This window comes from Balaenoptera physalus, assembly GCF_965194825.1.
Source record: "Balaenoptera physalus genome assembly, chromosome: 10".
NCBI lineage: Eukaryota > Metazoa > Chordata > Mammalia > Artiodactyla > Balaenopteridae > Balaenoptera > Balaenoptera physalus.
Genome location: NC_138889.1, coordinates 102,564,152 through 102,590,688, shown reverse-complemented (window position 1 = coordinate 102,590,688; position 26,537 = coordinate 102,564,152). Strand labels below are relative to the sequence as shown.

The following is a 26,537-nucleotide window of genomic DNA, read 5'->3' as shown; positions in this document are numbered from 1 at the left end:
CATCATGTGTCTTGATGTGATATACTGAGGAAAACACAGTCTCATTCATGTAGTATATCTTGCATAAACTTAATCAATTAATGAGGAAACAACCATTCAAACCCAAATTGGGGATATTCTGAAAAACACTGGCCTATACATGTACTTTCCAAAAAATATCAACGTCATGAATGAAAAAAATCTAAAGAACTCTTTCAGATTAAAGAAGACTAAAGAGAGCCTCATCCACCAGAGGGGAGACAGCAGAAGCAAGAACTACAATACTTCACCCTGTGGAATGAAAACCACATTCACAGAAAGATAGGCAAAGTGAAAAGGCAGAGGACTATGTACCTGATGAAGGAACAAGACAAAACCCCAGAAAACACCTAAATGAAGTGGAGATAGACAACCTTCCAGAAAAAGAATTCAGAATAATGAAAGTGAAGATGATCCAGGGCCTTGGAAAAAGAATGGAGGCAAAGATCGAGAAGATGTAAGAAATGTTTAACAAAGACCTAGAAGAATTAAAGAACAAACACCTAGAAGAATTAAAGAACAAACAAAAAAAGATGAACAATACAATAACTAAAATGAAAAATACACTAGAAGGAATCAATAGCAGAATAACTGAGGCAGAAGAATGGATAAGTGACCTGGAAGACAGAATGGTGGAATTCACTACCATGGAACAGAATAAAGAAAAAAGAATGAAAAGAAATGAAGAAAGCCTAAGAGACTTCTGGGACAACATTAAATGCAACAACATTTGCATTATAGGGGTCACAGAAGGAGAAGAGAGAGAGAAAGGACCTGAGAAAATATTTGAAGAGATTATAGTTGAAAACTTCCCTAACATGGGAAAAGAAAGAGCCACCCAAGTCCAAGACATGCAGAGAGTCCCAGGTGGGTTAAACCCAAGGAGAAACATGCTGAGACAAATAGTAATCAAATTGACAAAAATTAAAGACAAAGAAAAATTATTAAAAACAACAAGGGAAAAACAACAAATAACATACAAGGGAATTCCCATAAGGTTAACAGCTGATTTCTCAGCAGAAACTCTACAAGCCAGAAGGGAGTGGCATGATATAGTTCAAGTGATGAAAGGGAAGAACCTACAGCTAAGATTACACTACCCGGCAAGGATCTCATTCAGATTCGATGGAGAAATCAAAAGCTTTACAGACAAGCAAAAGCTAAGAGAATTCAGCACCACCAAACCAGCTCTACAACAAATGCTAAGGGAACTTCTCTAAGTGGGAAACACAAGAGAAGAAAAGGACCTACAAAAACAAACCACAAACAATTAAGAAAATGGTCATAGGAACATACATATCAATAATTACCTTAAATGTGAATGGATTAAATGTTCCAACCAAAAGACACAGGCTTGCTGAATGGATACAAAAACAAGACCCATGTAAATGCTGTCTACAAGAGACCTGCTTCAGACCTAGGGACACATACAGACTGAAAGTGAGGGGATGGAAAAAGATATTCCATGCACATGGAAATCAAAAGAAAGCTGGAGTAGCTATACTCATATCAGATAAAATAGACTTTATAATGAAGAATGTTACAAGAGGCAAGGAAGGACACTACATAATGATCAAGGGATCAATCAAGAAGAAGATATAACAATTATAAATATATATGCACCCAACATAGGAGCACCTCAATACATAAGGCAAATGCTAACAGCTATAAAAGAGCAAAACGACAGTAACACAATAATAGTGGGGGACTTTAACACTTCACTTACACCGATGGACAGATCATCCAGACAGAAAATGAATAAGGAAACACAAGCTTTAAATGACACATTAGACCAGATAGATTCAATTGATATTTATAAGACATTCCATTGGAAAACAGCAGATTACATTTTCTTCTCAAGTGCACATGGAACATTCTCCAGGATAGATCACATCTTGGGTCACAAATCAAACCTCAGTAAATTTAAGAAAATTGAAATCATATCAAGCATCTTTTCCAACCACAACGCTATGAGATTAGAAATCTATTACAGAGAAAAAAACATAAAAAACCCAAACACATGGAGGCTAAACAATATGTTACTAAATAACCAAGAGATCACTGAAGAAATCAAAGAGGAAATCAAAACGTATCTAGAGACAAATGACAACAAAAACACGATGACCCAAAATCTATGGGATGCAGCAAAAGCAGTTCTAAGAGGGACGTTTATAGCAATACAAGCCTACCTCAAGAAACAAGAAAAATCTCAAATAAACAATCTAACATTACACCTAAAGGAACTAGAGAAAGAAGAACAAACAAAACCCAAAGTTAGCAGAAGGAAAGAAATCATAAAGATCCGAGCAGAAATAAATGAAATAGAAACAAAGAAAACAATAGCAAAGATCAATAAAACTAAAAGCTGGTTCTTTGAGAAGAGAAACAAAAGTGATAAACCATTAGCCAGACTCAATAAGAAAAAGAGGGAGAGGACTCAAATCAATAAAATTAGAAATGAAAAAGGAGAAGTTACAACAGACACCGCAGACATACAAAGCATCCTAAGAGACTACTAAAAGCAACTCCATGCCAATAAAATGTACAACCTGGAAGAAATGGACAAATTCTTTGAAAGGTATAATCTTCCAAGACTAAACCAGGAAGAAATAGAAAATATGAACAGACCAATCACAAGTAATGAAATTGAAACTGTGATGAAAAATCTTCAACAAACAAAAGTCCAGGACCAGATGGCTTCACAGGTGAATTCTATCAAACATTTAGAGAAGAGCTAACACCCATCCTTCTGAAACTCTTCCAAAAAATTGCAGAGGAAGGAACACTCCCAAACTCATTCTATTAGGCCACCATCACCCTGATACCAAAACCAGACAAAGATACTACAAAAAAGAAAATTACAGACCAATATCACTGATGAATATAGAAGCAAAAATCCTCAACAAAATACTAGCAAACAGAATCCAACAACACATTAAAAGGATCATACACCATGATCAAGCAGGATTTATCCCAGGGATGCAAGGATTCTTCAATATATGCAAATCAATCAATGTGATACACCATATTAACAAACTGAAGAATAAAAAACCATATGATCATCTCAATAGATGCAGGAAAAGCTTTTGACAAAATTCAACACCAATTTATGATAAAAAAAAAAAAAACTCTCCAGAAAGTGGGCATAGAGGGAACCTACCTCAACATAATAAAGGCCATATATGACAAACCCACAGCAAACTTCATTCTCAGTGGTGAAAAACTGAAAGCATTTCCTCTAAGATCAGGAACAAGGATGTCCACTCTCCCCACTATTATTCAACATGGTTTTGGAAGTCCTAGCCATGGCAATCAGAGAAGAAAAAGAAATAAAAGGAATACAAATTGGAGAAGAAGAAGTAGAACTGTCACTGTTTTACCGATGACATGATACTATACATAGATAATCCTAAAGATGCCACCAGAGAGCTACTAGAGCTAATCAATGAATGTGGTAAAGTTGCAGGATACAAAATTAATGCACAGAAATCTCTTGCATTCCTATACACTAACGATGAAAGATCAGAAAGAGAAATTAAGGAAACAATCCCATTCACCATTGCAGCAAAAAGAATAAAATGCCTAGGAATAAACATACTTAAGGAGGTAAAAGACCTGTACTCATAAAACTATAAGACACTGATGAAAGAAGTCAAAGATGACATGAACAGATGGAGAGATATACCATGTTCTTGGATTGGAAGAATCAATATTGTGAAAATGACTATACTACCCAAAGCAATCTACAGATTCAAGGCAATCCTTATCAAATTACTAATGGCATTTTTTACAGAACTAGAACAAAAAATATTAAAATTTGTATGGAGTCACAAACGACCCCGAATAGCCAAAGCAATCTTGAGGGAAAAAAACGGAGCTAGAGGAATCAGACTCCCTGACTTCAGACTATACTACAGAGCTACAGTAATCAAGACAATATGGTACTGGCACAAAAACATAAATATAGATCAATGGAACAGGATAGAAAGCCCAGAGATATACCCACACATCTATGGTCAACTAATCTATGACAAAGGAGGCAAGGATATACAATGGAGAAAAGACAGTCTCTTCAATAAGTGGTGCTGGGAAAACTGGACAACTACAAGTAAAAGAATGAAATTAGAACACTCCCTAACACCATACACAAAAATAAATTCAAAATGGATTAAAGATCTAAATGTAAGACTGGACACTCTAAAACTCTTAGAGGAAAACATAGGGAGAACACTCTATGACATAAATCACAGCAAGATCTTTTTGACCCACCTCCTAGAGTAATGGAAATAAAAACAAAAATAAACAAATGGGACCTAATGAAACTTCAAAGCTTTTGCACAGCAAAGGAAACTATAAACAAGATAAAAAGACAACCCTCAGAATGGGAGAAAATATTTGCCAATGAATCAATGGACAAACGATTAATCTCCAAAATATACAAGCAGCTCATGGAGCTCAATATCAAAAAACAAACAACGCAATCAAAAAATGGGCAGAAGACCTAAATAGACATTTCTCCAAAGAAGACATACAGATGGCCAACATGCCCATGAAAAGCTGCTCAACATCACTAATTATTGGAGAAATTCAAATCAAAATAACAATGAGGTATCACCTCACACTGGTTAGAATGGGCATCATCAGAAAATCTACAAACAACAAATGCTGGAGGGGTGTGGAGAAAAGGGAACCCTCTTGCCCTGTTGGTGGGAATGTAAATTGATACAGCCACTATGGAGAACAGTATGGAGGCTCCTTAAAAAACTAAAAACAGAATTACCATATGACTCAGCAATCCCACTACTAGGCACATACCCAGAAAAAACCATAATTCAAAAAGACACATGCACCCCCAATGTTCACTGCAGCACTCTTTACAACAGCCAGAATGTGGAAGCAACCTAAATGTCCATCAACAGAGGAATAGATAAAGAAGATGTGGTACGTATATACAGTGGAATATTACTCAGCCATAAAAAGGAACGAAATTGGGTCATTTGTAGAGATGTGGATGGACCTAGAGTCTGTCATACAGAGTGAAGTAAGTCAGAAAGAGAAAAACAAATATCATACATTAATGCATATATGTAGAATCTAGATAAATGGTACAGATGAACCTGTTTGCAAGGCAGAAATAGAGACACAGACATAGAGAACAAATGTATGGACACCAAGGGGGGAAAGCAAGGGTAAGGGGGATGAATTGGGAGATTGGGATTGACATATATACACTAATATGTATAAAACAGATAACTAATAAGAACCTGCTGTATAAAAATAAAATAAAATAAAATTCAAAAAAATAATTTAAAAAATTAAAAAAAGAAAAAGAGGTAGTATACCCCCTACACACCCAACACACACCATCACCTACTGGATTATTTCTTTAAAAATTCCATATATCCTAATATTTTACCTGGAAATACTTCATTATGTATCTCTAAAAGATGACTTTAAAAAATATACTCAGTGCAATTAACATAGATAAAATAATTAACAATTTCTTTCTGTTGTAGAACATCTAGACAGCATTCAATTTCCCTACAAGCATCTCTTTATTGTTGATTTGTTTGAATAAAAATTCAAACAAGACCTGCCACTCTTTTTTTTCTTTTTATCTCTGTTCAATATATGTGTTGAAAAAAAATCGGGTTGTTTGTCCTGCAGATTTTCACACATTCTGGATTTGTTTAATTTGTTTTTCTGAAGCCTTCGTGCTGTTTACCCTATTTTTCTACAGTCTGTATTTTCTGTAAACTTGCAATTAGATCAAGAATCTTGATCAGGTTCAGGTTTAATTCTATAGCAAGAACATTTCACAATCGTGTTTGTGCACTTTCTACTGCATCACATTAGGAGGCAAGTAAAGTATGATTATCTCTCTTTTCTGATGGTCAAGATCAATCAGAAAAGACTCCATAGAGTCTAGTTATTGTCAGACTTTTCCTACCATTATAATGCTCCCTATCAGCTATTCACTTATTTGTTTCAGCAGCCGTTCATGACCTTTGCCTAAGTGCATTGAGTTACAAAATGGTGATTTTTTTTTCAGATTATTAGACTTTATTTTTAAGAGCAGTCTTGGATGCAGCCTAAGAATTCTTAAGTAATGCCAATGATGCTGTTTTGGGGACCAAACTTTGAAAACCACTGCTCCAAACCAAAATCTGAGTCCAGGCTCAGGAGCACCATCTGGCCTTGAGGCAAGCTGGACCATCCACGACATTTCCTTCCAAACCACGCTCCAGACTGGCACTGTCCAATAGATATGTGACACAGGCCAAAAATGGTGATATTCTAAATCTATCATTCTTTCTGCATTCATTAGCTAGAAATCGTCTACAAAGTACTTACCCGTAATACCTCTTTGGTGAGATAGAGTTAGTACAGGAAAGGGAGAATAAATGCTATCTTTTCCTTTATTTACCGGTTTTCAGAACGATGAGTTGGTTACCAAAGATCTTTATATTTTTGATATCGTCATGAAATCTTGGGTTTTATTACATTCGAAATGTTTCTATCCACTGAAATTATTATTCCTGGTCAGTGGGAGTCCCTTCAAGTTAGCTTCTGAGTCCTTTGGACATGATTCCACTAGTCTTTGAAAGTTTCCTTTCTTTCCAGTTCAATAAGATCTAGGCTTACCTTGTTCCTTTCCTTTCCCGGACTTGGAATCAACCATTTCTCCAAGGGCAATGTTTTCCTTCATTGGGAAATTATATTTAGAGATCATAACCTGGGTTCATCACTGTTTCCAGGGTTTCCAGCTTGGACATGAAATGCATGTGTGATCTGAAAAATATGTGTTTGTGTGTTATTTCCCCTAAGGAGAAAATTCATCATGAGTTTATATTGATATTTCCAATACAAGTTTCAGATTACATGATTTTTACTTAATGTCTTTGTTTTCCTTTATTTGAAATTCGTCTCTCTTACAGTGAAAATCCTGGTTCCTAATGACATTAGGAACATTATGTCTATGTCATTATGACATTAGTATAACTATTTAAATTATCAACCTATTGTTTATTTAATTGCATAATCATGTATATGTGTGCATACATATAGAATAATTTCAGAAAATATTAATATTATTATCAATAATGTTATTACTGAAAATTTTGTAAGTTTTAGTGTCAATTCTACTTATTTTTATCTTTTTTTTTTTTTTTTAATATTTTGGCCACACCACACAGCAGAAGGATACTAGTTCCCCAACCAGGGATCGACCCGTGCCCCCTGCAGTGGAAGCACGGAGTCCTAACTACTGGACCCCCAGGGAAGTCCCTACTTATTTTTATCTTTAGGATATATCACACAATGGACATATAATAAATTGCTGTGCTTTAAAGTTAGTTGCAATAATTTATTTCTGTATGGTTCAGCCATCAACTTAAAACACAATTTGTTTTTGTTCCATTTTGCTTGTGATTTTTAAGGAATTGCTTTTTACTTTAATTTTATGTCATATTTAAGAAAAACATTTAGGGAAGCGGACACAATGGCAGAGTAGGAATCCCTGTGTCAGAGATATCTGGGGAATTCCCTGGCAGACTAGTGGTTAGAACTCTGTGCTTCCACACTGCAGGGGTCACAGTTTCGATCCCTAGCTGGAGAACTAAGATCCCACAAACCGGGCGGTGAAGCCAAAAAAAAAAAAGAGAGAGATCTGATGCATGAAGAAGTCAATTCTGAGAACATGTTCCCTGGAGAGATATACAGTAACATCCACTTGTTATATCTCCCTCACAAGTGTTCTGGCCATAATGTCCCAAAGTCACAGTAGGTTGTAATAAAAGACATGCAATATCAACTACATTTAATGTAATAAGATAAAGCCACCTGTTATCCCAAACAATCTGCACCCATGGGCTTTAGGATAACTCCAGGATAATTTAACATTTGAAGCAAAAAAACAAATCCTTGTTCTATGGATCAGCCACCTCTGCTGCCCTCTGCTGGCTGACTGGGGCCAACACAGTCTGAAGTATGTACTGCCTTGGAGACTGGTAACCACAAGGAAAACTGCCTCACTCCTGGTAAAGGGTCTTTACAAGTCATTCAGTAATACAGATATGAATTATCTGACATCCATGGAATGAATAGACAGATGGTGGGATCATTCATGAACTTGTTCAATCATTCATCACTTAGCAAAAACATTGTCGTATCTTCAGTTGCTCAGACCAAAACTCTTGGTGTCATTCTTAAATCTTTCTTTCACAACCCACATCTTCCCACTTCTTACCATATCCACTGATATTACCATGGTCCAAGCCAAAATCATATCTTTTCCGGAGTGCTACAATAGCCTCCTAATAGACCTCTGGCTATATGATAAACATAACACAGCCAAAATAGTAATGTAAAAACATATTACATCATGTCATTACACTATTCAAAGCCTTCCAAGAGCTTACTCAAGAAGAAATAGAAAGGCAATATCGAGAGACTAGGGATGCCGGTTATAAGAATTTCAAGATTGTGGAACCTCTGGAACGACTCTATGCTAATTGTTTCTCTGATCTGATGTGGGCTTAGTTAAAAAAAGAGGATTGTGGGGAGACTTCGTCTAGCTCTTTGTCTTGTGAAGCACCCCAGGAATATCTGAATATTTCCTTCCAAATGGCCTTCACACTAAGTAGACTCTGTTTTAAATTTAACGGTACTGCTCCTCCGGCGCTTTCTTGTTCATGGCTGGCGGCGGCTGCTGAGTGGGACGCAGGTCACCGCTGCCAGCGCAGGGAAAGTCTCCCCGCCTCTCCTTTTCCGCTCGCCGCTTGTGCCGAGCTCGCCAGCATGTCCGCGGCGCCGCGCAATCGCTAGCAGACCGGCTGGCCCCGCGGGGTCAACCAGCTCGACCGCAAGTACATCCAGCGGACAGAGCCCCTCACCCTGGAGCGCACCACCAACCTGTACCCTCTTACCAATTACACTTTTGGTACAAAAGTGCGCCTCTACGAGAAGGACAGCTCCGTTGCAGCCAGATTTCCGCGCATGCGGGAGGAATTTGATAAAATTGGCATCAGGAGGACTGTAGAAGGGGTTTTGATTGTCCATGAGCACCGGCTACCCCATGTGTTACTGCTGCAGCTGAGAACAACTTTCTTTAAATTACCTGGTGTTGAGCTTAACCCAGGAGAAGATGAAATTGAAGGACTAAAACTCTTAGTGACAGAGATACAGGGTTGTCGAGATGGAGTCCTGCAAGGCTGGGTTATTGATGACTGCACTGGTGACCGCTGGAGAACGAATGCTGACCTTCCTCAGTGTCCGTATATACCTGCACATATTACAAAACCTAAGGAACGTAAGTTGGTTTTGGTTCAGCTTCAAGAGAAAGCCTTGTGTGCAGTCCCTAAAAATTACAAGCTGGTAGCTGCACCACTGTTTGAACTGTAGGACAGTGCACACGGATATGGACCCGTCATTTCTAGTCTCCCGCAGCTTTTGAGCAGGTTCAATTTTACATACAACTGAATTCCTGCGCAGCAGAGAAGTAAGAGACGCCGTCTCTGTGAGCAGAGCTGTATACAGTGTAGAATAAACATGCTAGAAAAGTTTTTTTGGTTTATCTCTTCCCCAGTCCCTAAATTACCACCTACTTTTTATTGTTTGAATAGTAAAGTTAATATGAAAAACTCGATTGTGGTGTAAACAAATGCGATCATGTTTAATTTGCTTTTGGTTCTACTCATACTTTTTTGTACAACATTAAAGAAAGTGAACTGCTTTCTATTTGTTATTTTTTGTTGTTTTGTTTTTTAATTTCACACTAAATTTGTAGAATTCTTACAGGCAAGGATTGCTTTTCCCCCACTAGGCAGGTGAATGTTAAGAGACAGCGGCAAGCTTAGGTCAATCAAGTTTGTGGGACCCTTGCTCTGATACCATTCTTGGGGGTATACTCCAAGACCGTGTTATAGATCTTTGTGATGAGGATCTTCTGTCACTTTTGGGAACTAGATTTGCTTGAGTGAGTTCAAGGTGCGACTCCTGTACCGATTTTACACTTTTAATGAGTTGTATTACAGCAGAACTCCCAGTGTATTACTGACTAGTACATTTTATACCGGTATCACCAGACCTTACTTCACAAACAACAGATCCTAATTAAACATACGGGAAACTATTAAAATTGACTAGGCTGGGGAAAGTTTTGGGCATTGGTATAAAAAGAGACAGATCCAGCGCTCATTAGAGCCCCCCCATAATGCACAAATTCCAACATTTGTGCTGTTGGAATTTATGTCTTAGTTATTCTTACGACCGTGGTGAAATGGTGATCTGTGAAGGTGAAAGAAGTTTCTAAAAGTGGGTCTGTTAGGTTTTGAACTCTTGGATTGTAAAGTTAGTTATTTCAATTAACGTGAAGTTACAGTGAAAGAGATGAAAATTTGGTTTTAACAAGTGACACAAAGCCTTTTCAAAAATATTTTGGAATGATCTGAATCAGACTTAGATTTTGTCAGCCTAAGAGAAAAATACCAAATTTAAAAATCTTTTCAAAACACTGCTAAATTAGGATCCAATTTGAGGGAATTAAAAAAAAAATCTTAAGACAAAAGAGTTTGCTGGTCGTGTTATTGTTTAATGGTATGTTGTGTACGCCTTATTACAAATGACTGACTGTAGGTTTAATGTAAAGGAAATCTTATAAGATGCAGCTACTTAAAGAAATTGATACAGTTATGTTTTTAATAGATAGAAATGAACTTTTGATTAGTTGTACATCTTTATGGTACTGTTCACAGGGCTGTTCTCCTGAATATTGGGTGATGTGAAAGATACATCATACATTCTTCCCTATTTAGACTTGAGAAAATCAGACCAAGAGCAGTTGAGCAATTATATTTATAAGCATTGAAGTTTATTTAGTTGAGGTCCGGTCCAAGCTTCACACGATTACGTATCTAATAGTGACTATAGCTGTGCCCGTGCTTAGTAGTAGGTGAGCACCGGTCTCCAGGACCGAAAATGACCAGGGATCTGCTTTGGAAAAGCCCCTAGTTCTGTGGCTAGTCCTCCTCCTTCAAGTGTAACAGTCCTGCCCTTCTGGTTTACAGTCACCTGTTTCTAACTTAACTGTAATTTTACTGGTGAGCTCACTGAAGAGTCCTACAAGGCTGGGGAAGGCAGAGATGGAGATGGCTTGATCCAGCCCACCTTCCATGATTGTTTCTGGCATCCAAGTGAAAAAGCTGCAGTGATCACTTTCAGGTGTGTTAGCTCCTGCCATGTGGGGAGAGTGAGGAGAGGCAGACTTTTTCTTGGTGTGATTTATAAAGTGCTGTCAGTAAGGAGTGTTGGGGTTGAAGAGTCATCTGATTCGAGGCCACTCGTGTCCTTTTGTAACTTAAGCTTGGACCTAGAAATTCTTTCTCCAGCATTACTTCCCAGTTGTATAAGTGCTTGAGTCAGTCATCCATACCCTGGGGCTTAAGTGAGAAAAACAGTAAGTTGGCTGAGTTAGTAACCTTGGAATATAATAGATCTGGTTTTGAGTGTAAAATTCATAACACAAACACAAATGTTTAAAACTTGTTTTTGAACTGGTTGGTTATAGTTGTATCCCAATGCTCTCTTGTTAGGTTTCCTGATGAAAATAGAACTAGGGAAGTTCAAATTTGATGTATTCCATTAGAAAGAGGGTACAAGGGTACCATTTAACACTTTTGTTAGGTAAGTTCTTATCACACTTCTTCAAGAACCAACAGTCTTAAAATGGGAATTCCAATTCTCTATATAATAAATACTGACTAGTTTTTAAATGAGCTCTTGATTAACTTATATTTTTGAATGCCTTCTATGTTCCAGGTTTGTTTGTAAATGAAAGCCCTCTTTTGTATTGTATAATTACAAAATATGCCGTGGTCTTTTCCCTGAGTAATCTAAGTCGTGAATAGTCTATATAAAACTACTAAATGGCATTGGAAAATATTCAGTAGGTTGAGGGGAAAAACTAAACAGTTTTACTCAAATGTTTTAAATCATATTTAGGATTGACATCCCTTGAAAGAAAAGTGAAATCTGTATTTTTTTCTATGTGATGAAGACTTGTGATTTTTTAAAAGTAGATAATACTTAAAATAGCATTATGATAATCCTGTGTATGAATTCGTACTTTTAACAGTAGTTAAAAGACTTTTTACTTTTTATCATTGTCTTCCCTTGTAATTAGCGTTGTATGGTTCAGTTATTATTTTTTATATTTAAGGGTTCTGTTAAGTTAGCCTTTTATTTGGATAAAACATACCCAAACTAGCCAGTCTGTTTTCTTACATGGTTAGTTAGAAGTGAGAGGTAGAGGTCCTCCAAATTCAGCTGGCCAGCAGGCAATCAGTTTAAAATTCCCTTTCTTAAATGGTGCAACTCTTACACTCTCAGGTTTTTAATGACTTCATTTTTTGAGATGAAATTCTTGGAGTACATTTTCCATGTTGGAGTTCCTCAAACTTGATGTTTTCACTAGTTCATAGTGTTTGGAACAGTATGTGCCCATCACTAAGACTGCTTCAGAGAGTGCAAAATTTTCTATGTCCCATTGTCAGAGAAGGCTTAGTGGGTTTTGACTGTAATACAAGTCAGCTTATATAAGCATAAGGTTTGATTTCCTATAATTATTCCACATGTTTTACATTACTCATTATTTGGGTTCAACTGGACTCATTTGAAGCAATTTGCCTTTGCTAAATATGTAATGAGAAGCATAATACTGTAATTTGACTTGAGCCATAAAACACATTTTACTATTAGCTTATATTTATCTAGCTTGCTTTTGTGAAAAAACTGACTAAAACCTAAGTAAGTCTAGATTAAGCCAGTTTAGATGTAGTTTGAATTTTAGTGATGGATTGTATCGTAAGACTAGAGCTAAATTGGGAAAATGTATTATGGTCTGTTAAGGGAAAGATCAGTGCATTTAAAAACTTAAACTTTGGCTGCTGTGTTCACATCATAGTGTACAAGCATTTATAGTTTGGCTTTGAGAATTTCTCTGGCATTAAGTTTATAGAAAAATGTATAAAAGAAACTGAAGTTTTGGTTATATTTTTATATTTGTAAAGTAAAAGTTTGATTCAACTGGAAATAAAAATTTAATTGTACTATACTCCCCCCATTCTGTGAGGGGTGGTCGTGCCATGCTGCTTATGGGATCTTAGTTCCCTCACCAGGGATTGAACCTGGACCCCCAGGCTCTCACTTGGCACAGTGAGAGCGCCAAGTCCTAACCACTGAACCACCAAGGAATTCCCTCTACTCCCCCAATCTTTACACTCTGAGAGTTTTGATTTTAAGGAGCCCTCTGCTTTCTCCTGGAACCATGTGTGGCAATCTGTCCCATCTTTCTGTCACTCTAGCAAGTACCGTGTCACCACAGGTAACTTGGACACAAAGCCTAGAGACATTTCACCCTCAGGAATCGCCTCTCTGTGCTCTACCTTGGCTTAGCTGAAATAGGCCAGATAAAAAGAACTAATATTTATGGTTACCTATTTAATCACTCTGTGTCTGATGTAAACACTGCCTGGATTTACTGTTTTAACCCTCACAAGGCTCCATGGCCTATTATTATTCCCATATCATAGATTGGGAAATTGAGGCACAGAGAGAGTAAGCAAATTGTCCAAGGCCCACAGCTTGTAGGAGGTAAAGCACAAATCTCAGGCGAGGCAGTCTGGCTACAGAGCCTGTGCACTTACCCACCACACTTAACTGCTCCAGGGTCATGAAACTAGGACACATAAGCAGCTGCATTTGAACTGAAACTGGAAAACAAAAATTGAATCTTTATACACCTAGCTGTTTCCCATGTATGGGGCCCCCTATATTTGGTACACACAGAGTACCACAAATTGGGTGGCTTAAAACAATATAAATTTATTGTCTCCCAGCTCTGGAGTCTAAAAGTCCAAAATCAAGGTGTGAGCAAGGTCATGCTCATTCTGAAACGTTTAGGGGAGAAGCCTTCCTTGCCTCTTCTGTTACCAAGTCCAAGCTTGCTCTGCTCACCTCATGACAGGCCAATAAATCAGGAGACGAGGTGTTGAAGCAAGGAATACAACTTTATTCGGAAAGCCGGCAGACCGAGAAGATGGCAGACTAATGTCTCAAAATAACCATCTTAGTGGGGTTTAGATGCCAGTTTCCTTTATAGCACAGAGAGGGGGAGGAGATAAGGAAGTAAAGTAAAAAGGCCATACGTTTTGCAAATATCCCCTGGAATGGCCAGCCTCGGGGAGGGGATGTGTTAATTTCTTCTTTCTCGCAGCCATCCACAGATGGACAGGGTCAGGATGCATCCCTGAGCAAAGGCACTTCGGTTTAACATTCAGGCAGAGGGGCAGGGTTCCCTGAGGCAGACCACTGTGTATAGACAGTATCCTTTTAATGAACAAAAGAAGCGGAAAGCAAAGGTTAAAGTAAAAGAAACCGATCCAACATGGAGTCAGATTTGGCTCTTCCCTGCTACACTGCCTCGCATCTGGTTACCAGCTGTCCTACGGTTCTTTGGTTTGTAGATGCCTCACTCCAGTCTCTGCCTCTGTCATCACGTGGGGTTCTCTACGTTCTCTCTGTGTGTCAGTGTCCTCACGTGGCCATCTCCTCTCTATCTCTCTCCCCTTTTTATAAAGACATTAGCCAATTCTGACTAAGGCTAACCTACTCCGATATCACTTCATCTTAACTAATTACACCTGCAACAACTCTACAGGCATACCTCGTTTTATTGCACTTCACAGATACTGTGTGTTTTACAAACTGAAGGTTTGTGGCAACTCTGTGTCGAGCAAGCCTATCAGTGCCATTTTTTTCCAACAGCATTGGAGAGACACTTGGTGTCTCTGTGTCACAGTTTGGTCATTCTCGCAATACTTCAAACCCTCCACCAGCAAAAAGATTATGACTTGCTGAAGGCTCAGATGACGGTCAGCATTTTTTAGCAATAAATTATGTTTAATAAAGGCATGCGCATTGTTTTCTTAGACACAATGCTATTGCACACTTAATAGACTACAGTATAGTATAGTAAAAACATAACTTTTTTTTTTTTTTACATATCTGATAAAGGATTTTATCCAAAATATACAAAGAACTCTTAAACTCAACAATAAGAAGACAAACAATCCAGTTAAAAATGTGCAAAAGATCTGAACAGACACTTTACCAAAGAAGATACACACATAAACATAACTTTTGTAGGCACTGGGAAACCAAAAAATTCCTGTGACTCGTTTTCTTGCCATATCGCTTTATTGGGGAGGTCTGAATCCAAACCCGCAATATCTCCAAGGTATGCTGTTTCCATATAAGGTCACATTATAAGGTACTTCAGCTTTGGGGGGGAACACATTTCAACCCATAATAATTCCAAAGTGAAAGATGCAGGCACAACCCTCACTTGTATTAAACCTTGTTACCTGTTAGGGCCACACCTATGAACACCAAGTCCCACAGCAGCAGTGGGTGTTGGCTTCTGACTTGGGAAAGAACAGGCCTACCAGGGGTCATTGTTCAGAAAGCAGACAGACAGGACAGGAGTGCGAGGGTGGGGCAGGGACTTTAGAACTTAAGGGAAATAATGCACATCTCCTCACTCCCATTCCATGTCCTCCCACCACCCCACTTATTCCTCTGGCTTCAGCCTCCCAACACTAAACTGTGAGGTCTAGAAGGCAGAGACCTTGTCTCTCTTTGTCCCCAGCATCTAGGATTATAAGAAAACAATATTCAAAGCCAAATCAAAATGAAATGATGGGCTATTGTTAGCGCAAGTTCACGTGTCAGACACACAGTGAGGCCAAACAAACCGAAACGGTAGAGTTTGGAGCAGAGAAAGGTTCATTGCAGGGCCGTACAAGACAGGTGCTCATGTTCTTAAAAAACCCTGAGCTCCCCGAAAAGTTTCGGCAAAGTATTTTTAAAAGCCAGGTGACGGGGGAACTCCCTGGTGGTCCAGTGGTTAGAATTCTGCACTTTCAGTGTTGAGGGCCTGGGTTCAATCCCCGGTCAGGGAACTAAAATCCCACAAGCTGCCTGGCGTAGCCAAAAAAGAAAGAAAAAAAAAAAGCCAGGTGCAGTGGGCAGGGGGTGGTCACAGGGTATGTGATCAGCTTGTGCACAATTCCCTGATTGGCTGATGGGGAGGGAACAGGATGGTGTCACATGGGTTCACATTATCAGTCTTTAGGCTCCAGGAGGCCTGGGCCTAGGTGCTCATGGTCATCAAGTAGTTAATATCTTCCATTTGGTGGGGGGTTTTCACACCTGTAAAACAACTCAGGAAATGTGCATCAAATACTGTTAACCAGGTACTTCAGAGAGGAGCTAAAGCAGAGGATATGGGGGAAGGCCCATCCCTGGAAGGCCCCATAGGGTCCTGCTCAGTTACACTATGACCACGAGAGCTACTAAAAAGGTGTCATAACCTCCAGAACTTAGGTACACAATAGGCCTTCAATAAATATTTGAAGGCAGCTATAGGAATCAACTACATTTACATATTTTAAATAACCTCTCTAACACCTAAATCAAGTGCTTTAACAGTCTGATTTTTCTTCACCAGTGGGCATTTCAAACAGCAAAGCCAACACCAGCAGTTTTGATATCAAAAGGAAAATTCCCTTATAATCAATTACACCTGAATATTAAATTTTTGCCAGTTAAACAATCTAAATCATCACCTCAAAATAATTTGCTCATGAAAAACATGATTCGTTTACAATTCTCAGGCCTCATAAGAGACCTCCGAGCTATAACCCTTGAAAACAGTAAGCTCTTTGTCAATATCAAATTGGCCACTTATTGGGGATTTTTCAGTAGGACCCCTTGGCAATCCCAATTACCATTATCCTCCTCCTGCAATTCCACAAAACCATGCCCAAAATAGAATTCAGTGTCTGTAGCTACTTTATATTGTCTTAATAATAATAATATGTATCTAATTCCACATGGGATGAGAGGAAATTTCAGGGAGATCTCACGGCATAAGTGACCTCAGAGGCAAGTAGGTTTTGCAGACATGCTGAGATGTGTGGAGAGAGGGCCAGACAGGAGAGTAGCAGGAGCACAGAATCAGGATAAGTGTGGGGCAGGCAGAAGGGACACTGAGTGGCTGATTTCAGTGGAAGGATGGGGCTGAAGCAGCAGGAGAAGTTAGAGACAACACTGGATGGGTAAGACAGGCCCTTTCAATCCTCTCTTCAGATGTTTGAAAGTTTGTATGCAGAGGATTGACGAACGTTAAGCAGAGGATGGAATTAACAGAACTCGCTTCAAGGCAATTGATTTCAGTGGCAAGGAGAAGGAAGCAAGGTAGACAAAGTCTAAAAGGAGAATGGCAATGAGGTGCTTCTCATAGTATTTAAAGTCAGAGCTTCTCAAATGATGCCTTGATTGGGCTATAGGTAGACTTTTCACCCCACTGTGCAGAACAAATATAAATTTTCTGTGTCCATGATTTGAAAAACATTAGGAGTTACTGTATCTTAGCTCTTCCTGATGAGAATTTCACAGGGTGGGCCCTGGAGTCTGAACATTTTATGTTTCAGACTTAAAGTTGTGGGTAAGGGAATGAGTGAAACGTAAAATGAAAATGAACTTGTTTTTTAAAAGGAAGAAGCAATTATAAACATGATGTGCTAGGGATTGTTGAAAGAGAGAAAGAAAAAAAGGGAGAGAGAGAGGGAGAGAGGAAGGGAGGGGGAGGGAGGGAGGAAGGAAGAAAGAAAGAGGGAAAAGGAAAAAGAAAGGAAGAAAAAAAAAGAAAGAAAGAAGGAAAGAAGGAAAGGAAGAAAGAAAAAGAAAGAAGGAAGGGAAGGGAGGTAGGGGGAGGGAGGAAGAGAGGAAGAAAGACAGAAAGGGAAAAAAGGAAGAAAAAGGAGAAATGGGACAAGAAATATCTCTTCCAATAACTAGAAAGTCTCACTGGCAACACTGAGGGGCCAGGGACTCAGGAGGGAAAGACAGAAATTCTCAGAAGTCTAAGGACTCCAAACACCTGAGAGAGTCAGACATGAACAAGTAAATCAATTTATACGGACTGAGAATTTATTATCTGTTTCTGCCTCTAAATTCTTGTGTGATTTTGCGCAACTTATCTACCTAACTGTTGTTCAGCTTCCAACTATGTAAAATGGGGATCATAATAATCCCTCTGTCACATGGTTATTTTTCATATTAAATTAAATAATCCACGTAAAGCACCTGGAATAGGCCTTGAGCATAATTTTTACTTAATAAATGTTGACCACTATTATTTTCATTTTCTTGATCATTATTTTCCTGTAGAAACAAAATCACAGATAGATAAATGTCCCGTGTCCAAATGTGCTTATCCATCTCTAGGAACGGTAGAGCCTGAAAAGCCATTGGATGTAAATTCCCATTTCTCTTCTGGCTCTGCTTCCTGCTTCCCTGAATTAGTTCAGATTATACATTTTCTCACTATCCTACCATAGTCTCCCTGTCCTGCACCACTCCTTGGGAACTCAGTCCCTTTGCTTGATTTTCATACATTAAAAATTAAGAATGACACAAGAGCTTTTGGTGTATAGCAAACTTTCTGATATTTGAGGTAGCAAAGCAAACATCAAGTGGTTGACCAAGAGCCATCCCTTATCTAAGTTTTTAACAACCTGAGTACCTGTACATTTCACCCATCGGGATTCCTCTTTCCCATCTCTTCTCTCTTCCACACTTTCACCCTTCTGGATCACCTAGTAGAACTCCAAGTCCTTCTCTCTCTATTGTGCAGAGGAAGTTGGCTCTTGTGTGTCACTAACTCAAGTTAAGTCCCATCATTTTGCCTTTCCGGCAGCTATTAGGATACACAGCTTAAAAAAAAAGAAAAGAAAAGAAAAAAGAAAAGGATTTGCAGAGACATTGCAATTTCTCCTAAAAATTTCTCCTCTTTAGATAGCAGTTGTAGTTTAAGAGGGAAATTTTTCCATCAGTTACACTTTTTTTTAATGTTCACATTTATTTCAAATGAAAAAAATACTATTGCAGTACAGTTGATCTACAATATTGTATTAGTTTCAGGTGTACAACATAGTGATCCAAATTTTTTACAGATTATACTCCATTTAAAGTTGTTACAAAAGAAGAGCTACATTCCCTTTGCTGTACGATATATCCTCGCAGCTTATTTATTTTATACACAGTAGTTTGTACCTCTTCATCCCCTACCTCTATTTTGCCCCTTCCCCCTTTCCCTCTCCCCACTGGTAACCACCAGTCTGTTCTCTATATCTGGGAGTCTGCTTCCGTTTTGTAATATCAGTTCCTTTATTTTATTTTTCAGGTTCCACATATAAGTGATATCATACAGTATTTGTCTTTCTCTATCTGACTTACTTCACGAAGCATAATACACTCCAGGTACATCAATGTTGTTGCAAATGGCAAAATTTCATTCTTTTTATGGCTGAATATTATTCTACACCTGTTACACTTTAATTAAAGTTGTTGCCCTTATCTTATGTCACTACTACACCATGAGCTCCTTGAGGTCAGCAAGCTGTGTCCCGTCCCTGTGGGTCTTCCTTCCTCTCCTGCAGCCCCACACCACCCGAAACCTAGCGCACTCAGCAGAAACGCGCGAAGAGAAGGTGCTTAGTAACAAGTGACGGGGTGGTGGAGAGGAAGGAGGCTCATCCTCCAAAGCTCTCTGATACGTCTGTTGATTGAGGCGCATATGGCGATTCAAGAAATAATTGGTTCAGATGCTAACATCTAAAAAAAAAAAAAAAAAGCTCATTTTGATACATAATCACATTCACAGTTCTCTTGAAATCTCAGATCCGGCCAAACGAGACCTTCTGCCCACAAGGCAACAATCAGGCAAAGCTCAATAAGTTGCTGTCCCCTTGGGTGGGTCACATACTCTCCCGAATGCCGTTGAGTGAAAGCCAGCACGCCATACCCGCATCACTATTTACATCAGCTGTTTGTCACCAGGAGGAATGTGAATTTCCTCCACTCCTGCCCTGGAGGAAAATCTGACGTGAGTCCAGTTGAAGTCTTCTAAATTTACCTGCCTTTTTTTTTTTTTTTTTTTTAAATTTTCTGCCCCTGTCAGGTTTTCTCCTGGTCATGACATTTTTGCAATACATTATGTATTACTGTTTTATTATTTGCTCACTAGACAAGGTCAGTTTGCCCTTTCAGTTGCTCTTCTTTTGGATATCAGCCTAAAACAGAGCAAAGGGCAATTTTAGGTAAGCAAAAAAAAAAAAAAAAGAGTTTATTTGGGAATAGCAGAGGAATTGCATTTCAGGACAAAAAAACTATGGTTAAAACATAGACAAGTCCAGAGAATAAAAGAGGAGAGCATTCTTTTATAGAGGAAAGGAGAAAGTTGGGAGGGGTTGTTCTAAATGAAAATTCATTGGAGGAAAATGAGAGTTCGAAGTGGCAGAGGATCTTATTGGTTGCAGACCAGGGGAGCCTGCTGTTGCTGGGTAAGAGGAAATCTTCCTTCTCCCTGCTGAACTATGCAAGCTGCAATGAGTAGCATGTGCATGAAAGCCCTCCCTTCACGGCTTCCCAACTCCAATTTTGAGTTTCCCTTAACATATTCTCACACTAATGACATGCCAGGTCAACTACAATGACAGCATAATGACTGCATTTCCTATCTGGAGCAATTAGCCCTAACCCAGATCTACTGAGTTTGTGGTTCAATTTTCAATGCACATTTTCCCAAGAGAACAGGTTGCACAAATCAGGTCTTGGCAGTAAAGCATCATTTATTTATTCTGAGTCAGTGTTAAACAAGGCTCAGCTCACCAGATTCTGCAGACTAAATGTGCACCAACAAAATGCCTTGTACCTGGAAAATAACTACAAAGGCTGGAAAGCTGGACACATGTGCCTCATGCAGTTTACCCAAATCATACTTGGCCAAAAGAAAAGGGAGTCTTCATGTGTGGTAACCTGAGATTTTCAGGAGAAGTGGAGCGGGGGAGGTGTGGATACAATCTCTACAGAGGCTGTGATGCTGTGAATCTTTGCATAGGTCAGACTCATGGTGTTGCAATCATAATTTAGAAACGTGCAAAATTTATACTTAGTCCCTCATCTCCTCCTCCTCTCTTTATGCTTCTCTCTCAAGGATCTCAGGATCCTTATGTTGCCCAATCTGCTAAGCGTGTGCAAAGTTACAAATTCCTCTCCAAAACAGTCACATTCCCTCGGAATAGCTTATTTGGGGATTATAAAGGGGAACATGGTAAAAAGAAGATCCTATCTTTTCAAATGCATGAGTAGTTAGTGGAAATAAGGGTAGTGGAATTACCAACAGAAGTGGAAAACTTCACCAGTGGAATCCTCCTTATCAATGTGGAGACCATCTTCATGGTCCCAGAGAACTCAGTGAGGTCGCTGGAGCCCTGGACCATTACACAGGATGATTTTGAGTCTCCCCTCTCCCAGCTCTTCTCATTTCCTTAATGTTTCTTGGTCCTTTATCTAGATTAATGTTTCAGCCAAAATGCTTGCCTTAGATGGTATCCAGATGCTGAGAACACTGGAGAAATCCCTGAGGGGAAAAAAACCCCTGAGTTCATGAAGGTAAAGATGGGAGCTTCTGTGGGGAGTATGAACCTCAACCTCTACTGTGATACAGTCTATGGGGGCCAGCATCCCGTGACTCATGCATGCCCGTTCACTTTAACCTCATAATATTCCTGGAAGGAGACACCAATATTCAAAGATTATGAATAGGGGAGCTGAGGCCTGGAAAGGATGAGCGAAGACTAGCAAATAGTAGAGCTGAGGTTTGCCTGACTCACATTTATCTGACTCTGAAACACTCCAGTCTTTCCCAGATAAGATTTCATGGCAGAGGTGATTTTTACAGGTTATCTTCTCAAATCAAACAAGTGTGCAAACTTACATCCAAAGTTAGCTTTGATTATTCTCTCAGACATTAGGGAGGATATGCTGACGTGGTATTTATTTGGATAGTGTGACAAATCATATCCCAGAATTTTCCAAGCAACATACATATGGACATCAGCTACAGTCAGTATTCTGTGGACTAAGGGGGTCACTGGTGGAGACTTCAGAATCATTGGTGCTCATTTGTTCCTCATTCAATGCCTACTAATAGCCAGGTTCTGTGCCAAGCACTAAGGAGGTAGGCGGAGATAAGACACAGATAAGCTGTACACTCCAGAGTCTCCTAGTCAGAGGGGACAGGGAGGGGCTTCCCTGGTGGTGGTGGCTAAGAAGCCACCTGCCAATGCAGGGGACATGGGTTCGAGCCCTGGTCCAGGAAGATCCGACATGCCGCGGAGCAACTAAGCCCGTGCGCCACAACTACTGAGCCTGTGCTCTAGAGCCCGCGAGCCACAACTACTGAGCCCACCCGCCTAGAGCCCATGCTCTGCAACAAGAGAAGCCCGTGCACCGCATCGAAGAGTAGCCCCCGCTCGCCACAACTAGAGAAAGCCAGTGTGCAGCAACAAAGTCCCAACACAGCCAAAAATAAATAAATTAATTAATTAATTAATTTAAAAAAATAAAGAAGGGGACAGGGATAATAAGGAAGTAACAACACTTGTCCATCAACAGATGCATGAATAAAGAAGATGTGGGATGTATATACAATAAAATACTACTCAGCCATAAGAAAGAATGAAATATTGCCATTTGCAATGGACAGACTTGGAGGACATTATGCTAAGTGAAATAAGTCAGACAGAGAAAGACAAATACTGTATGATATCACTTATACGTGAAATCTAAAAATACAACAAACTAGTGAATATAACAAAAAGGAAACATACTCACAGATACGGAGAACAAACTAGTGGTTACCTACCACTGGGGAAAGGAAGTGGGGAGGGGCAAAACAGGGGAAAGAAATTAAGAGGTACAAACTATTATGTATAAAATAAGCTACAAGGGTATATTGTACAATGCAGGGAATATAGCCAATGTATTATAACAACTATAAATGGCATGTAACCTTTAAAAATTGTGAATCACTATGTTATACACCAGTAACTTATATAATATTGTACATCAACTATATCTCAGTATAAAAAGAAAAAGGAAATAACTACACAAATAACTATATAATTGTAACAAGAGCAAGGGAATATACATAAAGGTGGCTAGGAGAACGTACCAGTGGCTCCTAATGTCCTCCAGCAGCTGGAGATCAGCACATCCTTTCCTGGGAAAGTTATTTCAAGCTGCCACCTGCAAGAGAAGTAGGGATTGCCTTTTAATTGGAGTGTTTAATATATTTACATATATTATAATTTAATAATTATATATTAATGTAATAATTTATATATATGTATAATTTGTATATATTATACATAATTCGATAATTATATTAATTATTAAATTAATTTAATATATTAATATTAATATATTTAATATTTTTATATTTAATATAGTTACATGTCAGCGTTCAAAATAAACAGAAATCAATGAAGGTATCAAACTTGAAGTCCCAGTGAGGTAGATTATTAAATAATGTTAGAATTCACAAATTTATAGATGAGAAGGACATTCCAAGGAATGTGAAATTTTCAGGTAAAATTTTATCTGTATCTATACACATTTATCTATTTATCTGATTTATGATTTCTTTTAGACTTGTGCCCAAGATTCCTGAGGGAGCAAGGTGGGGAGACGGGGTGAGAGTGAAAAGTAAGGGAGCTGGCAGCAGAGACTCTCATGCTGCTATTAGTTTTCAAAATATCTGATCCTCACAAAATCCATGTGAGGCAGACAGGTGAGGTGATATCATCCATCCCTACTGTACATATGTGGACACTGAGGATCAGGGAGGTGAGGCAGCTCCTCCAAGATCACACAGCTACTGGGTGGCAGAACTAAGACTTTAAGTCACTCTTTGGGGATCCAAAGTTCACTGTTCTTTCAACACAGTGGCTTATCCTGAGAATCTTGCTTCTCTTTCCTTCTCCTGTGGGTTTACAATCCAACTTGGATGAGGTTATAAAAAATGTTACCCTCACCAAATCAGTTAAGGGCAAGCATGTAGACCATCTTATTTAGGTGACTGCTGAGATACTGCAGGAACTGTCTTCCTCTCTGCTATATTCAAAGAATTCACCTCCCAGAACTTCCAAACCCAAGGACTCATGAGTTGGATAATGAACATATGCAGCCATTTCTTTACAGTTTATGTTACTGTCCAATCTGGTTAGCAAAATAGAACATTTCTGTAAAGTACGTTCTGGTTTCCTACTGATTTGTACTTTAAAAAAGTGAAAAATTTCCTAGGGGACGTGCAGTCCCAAGACTTATTGGGTGTTATATTCCTGGAAGAGCTTTGATACTTTAAAATTTCATAGGCATTATTTTTCAGACGATGAAAGCAAAGATTCTGGAGGAGATGGTATCTAAGCTGAGAAAAGAGGGGACATTTAAGACTTGACCAGATCAAAAGGGGATGAAGAGTATTCCAAAAGAAGGAATCATATTTTTCACTTATTCATCCATTCAAGCAGTATTTATTGAGCACTTACTATGTGCTCAGATGCTGGGGAAACAGTACTGAACAAGACAGGCAAAGGCTGCCTTGTTCGGTAGACTATGTCACAATAATGCAGCTGCATTACAGGGAGGAGAGCTGTATACTACTTTGGTCCCTAAGTCTAAGTGGTGTTAGGAAAGACTTGAAGGATGAGTGGAATCAAGCCAAGCAGAGAAAGATGGGGGAGAGAATGCTCTGAGCAAAGGTAATAGCAAGCAGTGTTCCAGGCCTGAAGCAAAACAGAGCTTAACATATGCACTGAACAGAAAGTACAGGATAACCTGGAGCACAGGTAGGACGAAGGACATGGTGAGACATGAGGCTGACTAGTTAAGCAAGGAAAAAATTATATGAAGTCTTGTAAGTCATATCAAGGATGTCAGACTATCCTAAAGCTAATGGTTAATGAGAGGCTGCGGAAAGTTACTATGGAAGGTATATTAATCAGGATAGTCTGAATTATATTGCAGTGACAACTCCAAAATCTCAGTGCCTTAAAAAGACAAAGATGAGGGACTTCCCTGATGGTCCAGTGGTTAAGACTCCACGCTCCCAATGCAGGGGCCCAGGTTCGATCCCTGGTCAGGGAACTAGATCCCACATGCCACAACTAAAAAATCCTGCATGCCGCAACTAAGACCTGGCACAGCCAAATAAATAAATATAAAAAAAAAAAAACAGACAAAGATGATTTCTCTCTTACTCTTGATCACTTTTGCAATTCAGATGGAGGCTCTATTCCATGTATCCCCATTCTGCAAGCATTTCAAATGTAGCTGCCCACCATGGCAGAAGGGAAAATCAAAAGGATGGTATATTGTGCATTGATTCTTAGGGCTTTCTACCCAGAAATGACACACATAATTTCTGCACTATTTATAATAGCCAAGACATGGAAGCAACCTAAATGTCCATGAACAGATGAATGGATAAAGAAGATGTGATATATATATATATACACACACACACACATATACATCCCATTGTATTATACATGTATTCAATGGAATATTACTCAGCCATAAAAAGAATGAAATAATGCTATTTGCAGCAACATGGATGGACCTAGAGATTATCATACTAAGTGAAGTAAGTCAGACAAAGACAAATATCATATGATATCTCTTATATGTGAATTTATATAAGAGAATTTATATAAGAGATGTTTAAACTTTCATCCCTGGATGTCCCTCACTGCCTTGGTGAATGAATTTTGGCATTTTTGTGGGAATGAGAGGAGCCTAAGGTTTATGAAGCACAGTATCCAGACCTTCCCCAACTTCTGTCTGCTGGGACCTGATGGGAATCCTGAGCCCTGGACCGTGATGGACCAAACTGAGAGCTGTGAATGGAGGTGCCATGCCTGAGTTCCAAGAAACCTGTCCTGTATCTTCTACTTCCCCATATCTTCTACTATCAGATCCAGGCTCTGAATAAACTGAGTTTTCCCATGTATGCCCACGTGGACCAAGACTTCCCAGTTATACCTTATATATAAGGTCAGCCAAAGCCTGAAATAGATGGCCATGCCCTGTGGATGGCACCTGTGGAAGTGAGTGCCCTTGGAGATTTCTCCAGGAAAAGAAATGATGTCAAATAAAGACGTGGGGGGAGTTCCATGGTGGCCCAGTGGTTAGGACGTGGCGCTTTCACTGCTGTGGCTTGGGTTCAATCCCTGGTCAGGGAACTAAGATCCTGTAAGCCGCACGCCGCGGCCAAAGAAAAAAAAAAAGGCCTGGGACTGTAGTTTAATGAATGGGTATATAGGTAAATAATGAAGACACTAAAGCTTCTTGCTTGCTTGTGTTTCTGGAGTGCCCAGTAGAGTGTTTTTCACATAGCTGTTGTTCAATAAACGTTCTTTAATAAAAAGGAAAAACTTATTTGATTAAAAGAAATATTTGCTTAATGTAATTTACGAACCCTCTGAGCAGTTTGGATTCATGTTAAAGCAGTTTACGCAGAGTACACTGATTTCATTGAACAAATAATATCT

General features: G+C 39.0%; 1 long non-coding RNA gene and 1 pseudogene across 2 annotated transcripts in view; one reads left to right on the top strand and one right to left on the bottom strand.

Moving 5' to 3' along the window:
- Positions 1-2,486: 2,486 nt before the first annotated feature.
- On the top strand, positions 2,487-15,051 carry LOC309667578 (cleavage and polyadenylation specificity factor subunit 5 pseudogene; annotated as a pseudogene). The gene has a single exon. The product of its transcript is annotated as a cleavage and polyadenylation specificity factor subunit 5 pseudogene (transcript).
- A 159-nt stretch (positions 15,052-15,210) lies between these two features.
- The window catches only part of LOC309667600, a 34,798-nt gene continuing 23,471 nt past the window's right edge, over positions 15,211-26,537 (bottom strand). Inside the window, exon 3 of the long non-coding RNA XR_014267831.1 lies at positions 15,211-23,232. This is a non-coding gene — a long non-coding RNA (uncharacterized lncRNA). The remainder of the gene's footprint in view (positions 23,233-26,537) is intronic.